Genomic DNA, 13535 nt, shown 5'->3' on the forward strand with positions numbered 1-13535 from the left:
CCTGGGCTCAAGTGATCCTCCTGCGTTGGCCTCCCGAAATGCTGTGATTATTGGCGTGAGCCACATGCCTGGCCTACAAAACCTTTCTACAGGCAATTTGACACTCATCTAACACAAACCTGTAGTTACCCAATATGTTTTGAATGGAGAAGCCCAGTGGTTGATACAAGGTTCTCTTTCTACTTGGCACATAACCTCTTGTGCAGTCTTGAAGAGGGAATAAGAAATGTCTGAACATAATTTATGCAAAGCAGAAATTGAATACCATAGGAGAGCTTTATGGGAGGTGTTTTCTGAGGGGTCTCTGAAGAGGTTACAATCTATTAGAGTGAGATTTCCCTGTGGATCACTTCCTTACCTGGATGAGACATGAAAAGTAATGTTATCTAATTGGGATTAGGGTTGAAGCTCTGTAACTCTGTCCCAGTACTCTAGTTTTATTTGATTAGTTTCACAATGAATATATACCTATATTTTAATGACTTGATTGAAGAGCTTTTGTATATCTTTATTTGCAGTCAGCACTTATCAGTAGAAATTTTGTGTTTCACACTTTGAAATGGCATTACTACCTCTTCTACCTGGTACTAGGAGACCTGAGTTAGAATGCTAATGGCTAATAAGAAAAGTGGCAGTATCTTTTGTGTGTGTGTGTTGTGTGTGTGTGTGTGTGTGTATGTATGTATGTGTGGCACTTTCCTTGTTGCCAAAGGACTACTTCAGTTTAACATACTGTATTGCTAAAATATAAGAGCTTAATTAGTTTTGGACATTGCCCATGTTTGTTAAATTTTACCAATAAATCTTAAATCTTTTTTTAGTCAACTCATATATTTCTCTTAACCTGTAGAAATACAACAAACCTTCATATTTGGCAGGGATTCTACTAATGAGTTGTTTTTTTTCCCATCAGTATGCTTATAAAATAACCTCTTTCAATAAAGCTGTTTTATAATCTCAAGTAATACATAGAAGGGTGTGTGTTGGTCCTCTGGGGCCTTTGTGCCCTGCCTGCAAATGCAAGTTCTGGGTTGACTGATCACATGTTTGGGGGTGGGATCCTGCCTGCTGTTTGTTCTTGGTGATATAACTAGGTCTCTTCCCTGAGAGAAGGGTGGAGATCTTTCCCTGTTGTGGACTTTGGGGTTGAGAACTTTTAGATCCCAAGCATTTTAAAATTGGCTCAGTAGATTCCAGTGGCTCAGTTTAAATAATAATTTTCTTTAATACTGTGGCTCGTTTAAGAGTTGGAGGAGTTTTGCCTATTAAAATGATTTGATTTAATTTAAGCTCAGTCTTGGAATTCTGAATTAGGGATTCAAACAATAATATTATTTTGATTATTCTGTCAACAACTACAAAAATGTTGTCTTCTGGTGCTTCTTTTGACTGCAGTGCAAAGGACTGTTTTTTGGGGGACTGGCCCTTTAGAAGCAGTAGCCACCCTGCAGACGTTATTGTCTGATGACCTTTGTCATCAGGAATGCCCAGGAAACAGCTTCATGATTGTTTGTCTTAAGCCTCAAGTGAAGTTTGTGATATGTCCTTTCAAGTTACTTTTGGTTAGTTTCTTAAGTTTACTTTGCTTTTAATTGGAAGCTCCACCTTTTTAACTTTGTCATGAATTGTCAGTGCCGAGTTCCTGGTAGTTGGTAAAAAGAATTGCCTTCTCCCTGATATCCTGTTCTGTGGGAAGCCTTTGTGGTTTAGAGTCACAGCTTCTCATTGTTGCTAGCTACAGTTGTCTCCTCCCTCCTGCCCTTCCCTCCCGACCGACCGCTCTAGCTATTCCCTTGTCCCTCCCCATTCTTGTATCACTTGCCCCACAGTTACCCTCGTGATTAGAGGTCTTTTGCTGGAGGTTGACTGTGCTGTCTGGTAAGTATTCTAGTTGTTGTGGTGGTAAAAATGGATGGATGGAGGATTGCAGGAACTGGTTAGTTTTTGTGAAGTTTTCTTTCTTTTTAAAAAAAATATTCCCAAGCATTGATTAATAAAGTATTTCTTTTAAAAGCAGTAGTTTAAACTTTGAGATTGAGATTTTAGGATTCTCAATTTTCAAGAGGCATCTTTCAAGCTGTTGTTTCTGCTCTTTCCCCCTCCTCTCTGTTTCAGTTATTAAATTTTGGAGATTTAATTTTTGTTTTTTGTTCAAAAAAATCATAGATTTTCTTGAGTTTGTTAGAATTAAAGGCAAGAGTTGTGGGTTTAGTATTTTAAATTTCCTTCAAACAGAGATGGTTATTTGTGATTTCTTTATATTTTTCAGTATTAACATACTGGTTAAAGTAATAATGAAGAAAAGAGCCTGTTTTGTTGCTAAGCTGGAAAGTAGCTGAATTACTCTTTTTTCCTATCAGCAGAATAGTGCTGGCAAAATCCACTAAGATTTTGGCAATATGTTGTCAATTCTGGTAAATGGTTTGCCAAGTACTTAAGGATAACAGATGCTTCTGGGAATTATTTTTTGGAGTTTAGATAGATTTGTTCATTAACACCTGCTCCCTTGAGGCCTATAATCCTTTTGAAAGTAAAATATTTAATATTTGATCTTTAGATTGAGTCAAATATCACTTTCATAATGGGCTATTTCCTTGAGTTTTATGTTTTGAGCTTCTACTAAGAAACAGTATTTGTGTGTGTATTAAATTTTTTTTTTTTTTGGATACCGGATGGTTGATACTTTGGTATTTTAAGCAGTTATAAGTGATGAGCTTTGGATTCTCCCAAACTACTGCTAGTTAAAAGTCATCTTTATGGTAGATGATGTGAGAAGAAACTGGTTTCTGGGATTTCACTGGTGTTGAGTTAAGGCACTTACTCAAATGATGGTTGTATTCGTACAGTAATGATTTCCTGAGCTCCTAATATGAGGCAAGTGCTGGGTCTTTGCTAAGTGCTTTGCATTTACTTCTAATTCCCAGTACAACCTGGCCAGGTAGTAGTATTGTCCCTCTAGAAAGCGGCTATACATAGGTAGAAAGAACATGGGTTTTCTTTCCTGCAAAATGAGAAAAATAATCACTATTTGGCAGATTAATTGTGAGAATTAGAAGACATATCATGTGTCTGGTGCCTAGCACAGTGTCAAACATGTAGTTTGTATTCACTAAGTGGGCTACCATTATTATAATTTTACAACTGAAAGAACCAGAGAGAATAAGTAATTTGCTGAAGGTCACTCAATTTTCAGTGGTAGAGCTAGGATGTGAACTGGCTTAAAGTGTGAAGTCTGGTAGCATGTTTTCATTTGAGTATTGTAAAGGCTGTTAGATTTTGGTGGATTCCTACTCATCCCTTCACCTCCTGCCCCTACAGAGAGAGGAAAGCTTCTTTATAGATGTTCTCCTTTCTTTGGTATCCTCTGTCACCCTCCCAGTCAGTCATGTGCTTGCTCTCTCACACTGGAGTTGCTTGTGCCATTCAGTACCAGTGTTCTCCCAACAGAAATGAGTCAAGCCAGTGCTGTCAGTTTGCTTCCCCTCCTTTTTTCCTCTTGTTGATAGCACTGCCATACTTTCATTATTGTTTGTACCGAAATAATTTGAGCATGGGTATGTTTATAATGATTCATAAATAGTACGTAGATGCAATCAAGTGTTTAAATTTAAAAAAAAGGCTTAGTGATTTAAAAAATTAGGGATAAAAGTCTCTGGTTCTAAATGATTGAATCAGGTTAATAATAATATAGGGCAACTTTCTGGAACTCATTTGGCTATCCAGGGGCCTAATAGATTGCTATTGATTTTCTTTCCTTTAACCACTGCTGTTACTAGTTTGCTGCTATTGGGAGTAGGGTTGAGAAAAAACAATTCGTTTGTCCTAATGACCATAAAATAGAGTATCTCTTCTGTAGATCTTTTGGAAACACAAGGTAAGATTTAGGTGTGATTTGATTTAGGCAAGAGATGCAGGGACAAGCTAAAGAGTTGTTTGGTTGTGCCTGTAACTGAGTTATCTCTAAACGGAAAAATGTGAGTTTAATTGGTCTCACAAAACTGAGTTCTTCATTTATTTGTTTAACAAGAAATGAGCATTTGTTGAGTGTAAAGCAATGTAACTTTCTACATCGTATTCCAATAAAGTATTGTTACACTGGTTAAATATTGATTCATGATGTTCCTGGGAGGGAGAGAGAAATCTCAGCTGGCGTGGAGAGGTATTTAAAAAGACAGTACATTGGGGAAATAATGTAAATGACTGCTCCTTCCTGATGATGTATGGCTATTATTAGTTCCTATCACTACTAAGTAGCCAGTGGTATGACTTCTTTAAATAGGTTTGTTGAGTGGAAAAGATTGCTAGTATTAGGTAGGACTGGGAAGATGGGAGTAGAGAAGGGAGGAGCATTCCTTGATTGAGGGGGAAAAAGAATCCTGGGCATGTGCACAGAACAAATCTTTTTGTATGTGTTTTATGTGTACTGGTAGATGAGGTTGGAAATGTGCATGGGATAAGATTATGGAAGGCCATTCAAAGCCAGAGTTTTGGCTGTATTTTGTTGCTGAAGTTTTCTGAGCTAATTGTGATTAATCAGTTTGCTTTTGCAATATTGTATAGATGGGATTAGAGGGGAAAGAATAGTTAGAAAGTTTTTGTAGTCTAGGTGAATTGTATTGAGAATGTGCTGTTTTTAGAATACATTTTTCCCAGGCCGGGCACAGCGACTCATGCCTGTAAACCCAGCACTTTGGGAGGCCAAAGTGGGTGGATCACTTGAAGTCAGGAGTTTGAGTCCAGCCTGGCAAAGGTGGTGAAACCCCGTCTCTACTAAAAATACAAAAATTAGCTGGGTGTAATGGCACACACCTGTAATACCAGCTACTAGAGAGGCTGAGGCAGGAGAATCACTTGAGCCTGGGAGGCAGAGGTTGCAGTGAGCCAAGATGGCACCACTGCACTCCACCCTGGGTGACAAAGCAAGACTCTGTCTCAAAAAAACACATAAAACAAAAAGAATACGTTTTCCCCATTTTTATATGGCTTTGGGATTTATGCTATTGATTATAGTTTAATCTTCTGGAATTTTTATAGTAGTGTATGTGTGTGTGTGTGTGTTTTCCTGTAAGAGAGAAAATGAGAGAGAGGGAGAGAGAATGGGTATAGAGGATGGTCAGTAATCATAATCATACTATTTATGGAACTCCTGTTTTGTACCTGACCCTGCGTATTCTGCATACATTATTTTGTTGCATCCTTTTAGCACATCATATTTATTATAGGTAGTAAATGGCCTGAATGTGATGGAGCCAGGATTGGAATGTGGATTCATCTTATTCTTCATTATCGTTATCTTCATCATGATCATCATCAAAACATTTATTCTGCACTTATCACATGTTAGGCACTGGGCTAATTATACATATTTACATTATTTAATTCTTATAACAATCCTATGAGATAGATGTTATTTATTAATCCCATTTTTTTCTGATGAAGTACCTAAGACTTAGTTTAATAACTTTGTCAGTATGACACAGGTGTTAGGTGGTGGAGCTGAGACTTGTTCTGTTCCACTAATTCTGTGTCCCCAGGTTGTATAATTCACATAATGTTATCTAGGAATGGGACCCTTTGGATCTCTACTGTAAGCATGTTACCTCCTGAGGTTCTGCAATGTTGTTGGCCCTGCAGAGGCTATACTTTTAACTACTATGTTCTTTCTACTACCATGCTGCCTCCCTTAGAAGTCAGTAAATTATACAACTATGGATCTTTATAAGGAAGGGCTAAGTAGCCTGCTGCTGTCATTTCTTAGTTCTTACAATTTGTCAATTATAACAAAGTGAAATGTGCCTTCTTTTTGTTTCTTTCCAACTACTTTTTAACAAATTTTAGAGAAATTTGTTATTTATGACAGTTACCTAAGTTCTTGTGTAGGAAAAATAAGACTTTCTGTCCTTTATCAGCATACAATTCTTCTGTTGTACATGATGTAATAGTTTGAAGTTGCCAAAGTCCAGCCCTCAGGAAATTGTTTGAGTCAAGTAACTATTCACTGGGCAGTTTAAGATAACCAGCCCATAAATCAACAAATAGCTTGGCCCTTTTTATGGTTGTAGATGCTTATCTTTTTCTATTTTCAAGCTTGAATCAGAAGCAAATATTGTTTTCATTGATATAGTCACTATTAGAAAAAGTTGTCAGCAGTATCTCAAGCTAGATATGGACATTTTGTCCGTTCTTTTATTTAAGGAGAGTCAGAATTTATCAGGATGTTATAATTGGTTGTTCTAGGCTAGGTACCTTCAAAGAAAAAGTTTTCTCTTTCAATGAAACTTTCAGTGATTCAATGCCTATTATATTCAACCTCTGTGTAGAATAAAAAGATGCCCTTAAGGAAGATAAAATGTAGTCCATGTACACAAATAACTATAGCATGAGGGAGAATGTGACTATTGTAATCCAAGCCCCACCATGCACCGAGAGCACAGAGGAGGATGAAATAAATTGTGAGACAGGAAAGGCGAGAGGGTGAGAGAATGATCTGGGAAGGTTTTTCATACAGCTGTTTCTTGTAGGATAGTTACAATTTTCAGCAAGAGTAAATGGAGAGGAAAGGCATTCCAGGTAGAGGCAATATTAGAGTCGAGACAATGAGAAAGTAGAGGACAGAGCATATTTGTTAATACAGAGAGGTGTCCAGTGTACTTGGAATGGAGGATGAATGAGAGGCCCGTAATAGATGATCAATGAAATGTCTGAAAAGTGAGTGAATGAGTAGATGAACCTGGAAATGGTGGTAAGGTCCAATGATTCTCAAACTTTATGTTGGTGCCAGACATATTTGATTACTCATAATTAGAAATTAATTTTTTTTTTTTTTTTTTTTGAGACAGTGTCTTGCTCTGTTGCCAGGCTCGAGTGCAGTGGTGTGATCTTGGCTCACTGCAACCTCTACCTCTCAGGTCCAAGTGATTCTTCTGCCTCAGCCTCCCAAGCAGCTTGGGACTACAGGCGCACGGCATCATGCCCAGCTAAGTTTTGTATTTTTAGTAGAGATGGGGTTTCACCATGCTGCCAGGATGATCTTGATCTCTTGATCTCATGATCCACCTGCCTCAGCCTCCCAAAGTGCTGGGATTATAAGCGTGAGCCACCGCGCCCAGCCAGGAATTAATTTTATTGGCAGAATATGTGAATTTGAAAAATATGCAGCATAAAAATCACAATCATGAACATGACTCAGTGATATGATTTGGTTGTTTGTTCCCCCAAATCTAATGCTGAAATGTAATCCCCAGTGTTGGAGTTGGGGCCTAGTGGAAGATATTGGATCATGGAGGTGGATCTCTCATGAATAGCTGAGTGATGCGGGAATTCTCACTCAGTTAATTCACACAAGATCTGGTTGTTTAAAAGAGTCTTGGACCTCCACCTTGTCTCTCTCACCCTGTGATACCTGGGCTTTCCTTTGCATACTGTCATGATTGTAAGTTCCCCAAGGCCTTGCCAGAAGCTGAGCAGATGCTGGTGCCATCCTTCCCGTACAGATCGCAGAAGCATGAGCTGATTAAATTTCTTTTCTTTATAAATTACCCAGCCTTGGGTTCTTTTTTTTTTTTTTTTTTTTTTTTTTTTTTTTTTTTTTTTTTTTTTTTTTTTTTTTTTTTTTTTTTTTTTTTTTTTAGACAGAGTTTCGCTCTTGTTGCCCAGGCTGGAGTGCAGTGGTGCAATCTCGGCTCACTGCAACCTCTACCTCCTGTGTTTGAGCGATTCTTGTGCCTCAGCCTCTTGAGTAGCTGGGACTACACGCATGCGCCACCACGCCTGGCAATTTTTGTATTTTAGTAGAGACAGGGTTTCGCCATATTGGCCAGGCTGCTCTTCAACTCCTGATTGTGCGATCTGACCACCTTGGCCTCCCAAAGTGCTGGGATTACAGGTGTGAGCCACCTCTCCCAGCTGGGTCCTTCTTTATAGCAGTGCAAAAATGGCTTAACACAGGAAAAAAGGTGTTAAAATAGGTTCAATTGACAGCTTTCATTTTTTTCCCCCTTAACTGCGTTTTTTCCCCCTTAAGTTTGCTACTATTCAAGTTTTTGTAGTGCTAGCAGTAGACTAAGTAGGTAAGAAAAAATTATGGGAGAGAAACTTATGAAAAAATCCATCTATTTTCTCTTCTGTGAATTAGAAAAATACCATTATTCTTATCCAGCCAAAAGAATATCTACCTCTAGGAGCCATTAAATATTTTGAAGAGGGGAGTGACATAGTGTGGACTGTGTTTTAGAAGTCAGGAGGTAGTGACATGTAGAATTAGAAAGCTGGCAGTCAACAATGTGGTATAGTGGTCCAGAGATGGTGAGGATCTGAACCTTGGTAGCAGCAGCAGTGAGAATAGAATTAAAGGAAATAGAAATCCACACCAGGCCCTGTGCTTCTAAGTAGGAAATAGTTACCAATCGTTAAACAGATTTCTTTCTTTCCCTCCCTCTTTCTTTCTTTCTCTCTCTCTTTCTTTCTTTCTTTCTTTCTTTCTTTCTTTCTTTCTTTCTTTTCTTTCTTTTCTTTCCTTTCTTTCTTTCTTCTTTTTTTTTTGAGACAGAGTCTCGCTCTCGTTGCCCAGGCTGGAGTACAATGGCGCGATCTCGGCTCACTGCAACCTCCACCTCCTGGGTTCAAGTGATTCTCCTGCCTCAGCCTCCCCAGTAGCTGGGATTACAGGCACATGCCACCACGCCCAGCTAATTTTTTGGTATTTTTAGTAGTGATGGGGTTTCACTATGTTGGCCAGGCTGGTCTCGAACTCCTGACCTCAGGCGATCCACCTGCCTCAGCCTCCCAAAGTGCTGGGATTACAGGTATGAACACATCTTTCATATTGTTAGGATTATGTGTCTCAATGGTTGGTTATCTCTGGTCTCAAGTCCTTTCACTCTGTTTTTAGGGAAAATGTGTTTAAACCCCTATTTTAGTTTTCTTTAAGGAAATGAAAGTTTATAGATTATTTATAAATTATAGTTAATTTAGAAAAAGGAGGGAAAAAATCCATAATTCCATCATCCTAACAAGACCCCTATCATTTTACATTTACTTACCCCTGATCTTGCGGAGTTTTAAACTTCTCTGTTAATTCATTCTATGCACATTTAACTCTGAGAAGCAGGTTTCTGAACTAATAAAACAACCCATTAATTGCCATACTGTGATGTTAAACATAGTAAACCAAGAGGTTTCACATGTAACCCTCTAGTATCACAAACTATGTCAATGTCTCTTCTTTTTCTATAAATCTATCTTGGTCCACCTACCTTTAGACATGTAGATATTTATTTCCCAAATGCCTCAATCCCTTTCGGGCCCAAAGTTCCATCTTCTTCAGTGAATTATTAGCATATTTAAAATGTTTATTATTTTTATTTTTTATTTTTTAATTTTAATTTTTTTTTTGAGACAGAATTTCGCTCTTGTTGCCCAGGCTGGAGTGCAATGCACGATCTCATCTCACCACAACCTCCGCTTCCCAGGTTCAAGTGATTCTCCTGCCTCAGCTTCCCAAGTAGCTGGGATTACAGGCATGCACCACCACGCCTGGCTAATTTTGTATTTTTTTTTTAGTAGAGATGGGATTTCTCCATGTTGGTCAGGCTGGCTTCAAACTCCCAACCTCAGGCGATCTACCCACCTTGGCCTCCCAGAGTCCTGGTATTACAGGCATGAGCCACTGTGCCTGGTCCTTTTATTTTGAATTTATAGAAAAGTTGCAAAAATAGTTTCCTCTAATGATACCATCTTATATAACCATAATACATTGATCAGAACCAGGAATTAATAGTATTGGTACAACACTGTTAACTAAAGAGCTTTGTTAAACATCACCAGTTTATACCTACCATTATTCTTTTTCCTTTTTTATTTTCAGTTTTTAAAGCTTTTAATTTCTTTTTTTTTTTTTTAATTTTTGTAGATGGGAGTCTTGCTTTGTTACCCTGGCTGGAGTGCAGTGACACAGTCATAGTTCACTGCAGCCTCGAATTCCCAGGCTGAAGCAGTCCTTCTTTGTCACCCTTCTGAGTAGCTGGGACTACAGACAAGCATCGACAAGCCTGACTAATTTAAAACAAATTTGTTTGGCCGGGCGAGGTGGTTCACACCTGTAATCCCAACACTTTGGGAGGCCAAGGCAGGCAGATCACCTGAGGTCAGGAGTTCAAGACCAGCCTGGCCAACATGGTGAAACCTAGTCTCTACTAAAAATACAAAAATTAGCTGGGCATGGTGGCAGCTGCCTGTAATCCCAGCTACTTGGGAGGCTGAGGCAGGAGAAATGCTTGAAACCGGAGATGGAGGTTGCAGTGAGCTGACATTGTGCCACTGCACTCCAGCCTGGGCAATAAGAGTGAGACTTCTCAAAAAACAACAACAACAAAACGGCTGGGCTTGGTGGCTCACACTTGTAATCCCAGCACTTTGGGTGGCTGAGGAGGGCAGATTATGAAGTCAGGAGTTTGAGACGAGCGTAACCAACATGGTAAAACCCCATCTCTACTAAAAATACAGAAATTAGCTGGGCGTGGTGTACCTGTAATCCCAGCTACTCAGGAGGCTGAGGCAGGAGAATTGCTTGAACCTAGAGGTGGTGGAGATTGCAGTGATCCGATATCATGCCATAACACTCGAGCCTGGGTGATAGAGCAAGACTCCGTCTCAAAAAAAAAAAAGACAACTTTTTTTTTTGTGTGTAGAGACAGGGCCTCACCATCTTGCACAGACTGTTACTCTTTCTGTTTCAGGATTCTATCTAGAATCTCACATTGCATTTTAGGTGTTTTTCTTCCATACTCTTATGTATTCTGTAAAAGTTTCTCAGTCTTTCTTTGTCTTTTATAACCTTGACATTTTTGGGGAATATTGAGCAATATTAATTTGAGGGCTATTTGTCAAGTATTCCTTAATTTGGATTTGTCTGATATTTTCTGATGGACTGAGATTATGGCCGAGGCAAGAATACCACAGAAATTATTTTGTGTCCTTTTCAGTGCATCCTATCATGGCATTCATGATGTCAATATGTATTATTACTGATTATTTTGACCTTGATTATTTGGTTAAGGTAGTTTCCTGCTGGGTTTGTCCATTGTAAAACTACTATATTTTCCTTTGTGGTTAATAAATGTCTTAGTGGAGATACGTTGGTACTATCATTTTCATAAATGTCATGGAGCTCTCTACATATGGAATTAGTAGTGTCTGCTTAAAGACTTTATTGAACTTTAATTACTGTGTAATTAATTAGCTTAAAAGGTCCTTCTCCTTGGCTGGGCACCATGGCTCACACCTGTAATCCCAACACTTTGGGAGGCCAAGGCAGGTGGATCACTTGAGGCCAGGAGTTCAAGACCAGCCTGGCCAACATGGCAAAACCTGGTCTCTACTAAAAATACAAAAATTAGCCTGCCTTGGTGGCACATGCCTGTAATCTCAGCTACTCCGGAGGCTCAGGTTTCAGAATTGCTTGAACCCAGGAAGTGCAGGTGGTGGTTGCAGTGAGCTGAGATTGTGTCACTGTACTCCAGCCTGGGTGGCAGAGCGAGACTCCGTCTCAAAAAATATATATATATCTCCTTATAAACTTTTCACACTTTACAACTAGTTTTATTAAAAGATTCCCAGGCTTTGCAGGAACAAATTCTATCGAGTCTTCATTGGTTTAAGTTCCATTCCAGCTCCACTCATAATGAATCTCTTATGCTAATAACCTATAGCTCTCTGGACCGCATTTACCCAACTGTCTCATAGGGCGCCAGGCTCCTCCTGACCCAGTGTCCTTCCAGGCCTCATTTCCCTTTATGCACAAATCAGTTCCATTTGAATGACTACTTTGGGTTTTTTCAGAAACAGAGACTGAGAGAAGCTGACTTTGTTGGTGAAGAATACAGTGGGGGATAATTAGGGTGGCTGCAGCTGGAGCCTGGTTTATTACTTTGGCCTGAGAAAAATGTTAGCACATTAAGCTGTACTGTGTATACTTGTGAAGGAATCATTCTCTGTGTTTCATTAATACAGAGAAAGTGTTTTTTTCTAAAGGTCATCAGCTTCTAGAGGTATGCCTTTAATTTTGGCCGCCTTAAACAGTAATGATCTTTTCAGGTTAGCCCTATGGACTGTGGAGTTATTTGCTGTGAGCACAAGAATCCAAAATCCAAATGTGGACCAAGTATTACATTTAGATCTATTTAGTGCAAACAAATTTTATACGGTGAATAACAGTAGATGGTTCTTTGATTAATAAAATACAAATTTATTAGTATTACTGAATTCAAAGTAGCTTTCTGAATTATGTATTTTCTCAAGTAACATATACTATAAAAGCCCAGTTTACGTAATGTGAATGGGGCAGACTCAGATTCTCTGACACTTGAAGCTTATACAATTCAGAGGGCCTCTTTTAAGGAAAATATTTTTTGAAACAGAAAATGAGATATTCAGCCTTGAGAATCTGTGCAAGAGAAGGAGCCCTGAAGCTTAAGTTTCATTAGTGGCTTGATAAATCTGCCTCTGGATATGAGGCTCTGCAAAAACGTTGGGACCCCCTGTTTTCTATCATTTCATACATGGAAAGGTTTTTGGCTTGCCCAGAGGAGGCTAGTGTCTTCAGATTGAGAACGGTGAGACATATAACTTAGTAACTGTGTTACACAAGGAAATAGGTAATAAGTAATAAGATAACATGCTTCTTTCCCAATTTTGGCTTTTACTTTCCTAGAAGTTTACCATGTTGCCCAGGTTCATCTCGAATTCCTGGCCTCAAGTGATCCACTAGCCTCGGCCACCCATTCTGGGATTTCAGTCATGAGCCACTACACCCAGCCGCATTTTTTATTTCTTTATGGTAAAATAGCTAGGGGTAGGATTGGCAGGTAAAAGTATGGTAAATGTGCAGCCATGTTTTGCTTAGCAACAGGGATATGTTCTGAGAAATGTGTTGTTAGGTGATTTTATCATTGTGTGAATATCATTTAAGTGCATTTGCATAAACCTAGATGATATAACCTACTACACACCTAGGCTATGTGATGTAGCTTACTTCTCCTATGCTACAAACCTGTATAGCATGTTACTGTACTAAATGCAATAGGTGCCAGGTGCAGTGGCTTACACCTGTAATCTCAGCACTTTGGGAGGCTGAGGCAGGAGGATCACCTGAGGTCAGGAGTTCGAGACCAGCATGGTTCAACATGGTGAAACCTTGTCTCTACTAAAAATACAAAAAATAGCTGGGCATGGTGGTGTGTGCCTGTACTCCCAGCTACTTGGGAGGCTGAGGCAGGAGAATCACTTGAGCTCAGGAGGCAGAGGTTGCAGTGAGCCGAGATCACGCCTTTGCACTCCAGCCTGGGCAACAAGAGCAAACTCCATCTCAAAATAAATAAACAGGCTGGGCGTGGTGGCTCACGCCTGTAATCCCAGCACTTTGGGAGGCCTAGGTGGTCAGATCACGAGTTCCAAGAGATCAAGACCATCTGGCCAACATGGTGAAACCCCATCGCTACTAAAAATACAAAAATTAGCTGGGCGTGGTGGCGCCGCCC

General features: G+C 39.4%; 1 long non-coding RNA gene across 1 annotated transcript in view; it reads left to right on the forward strand.

Annotated features, from left to right (window-relative positions):
• Positions 1-1599: 1599 nt before the first annotated feature.
• Positions 1600-13535, forward strand: part of LOC108296941 — a 21660-nt gene continuing 9724 nt past the window's right edge. Inside the window, exon 1 of the long non-coding RNA XR_001822040.2 lies at positions 1600-1878. This is a non-coding gene — a long non-coding RNA (uncharacterized LOC108296941). The remainder of the gene's footprint in view (positions 1879-13535) is intronic.

This window comes from Cebus imitator, unplaced genomic scaffold, assembly GCF_001604975.1.
Source record: "Cebus imitator isolate Cc_AM_T3 unplaced genomic scaffold, Cebus_imitator-1.0 Scaffold755, whole genome shotgun sequence".
NCBI lineage: Eukaryota > Metazoa > Chordata > Mammalia > Primates > Cebidae > Cebus > Cebus imitator.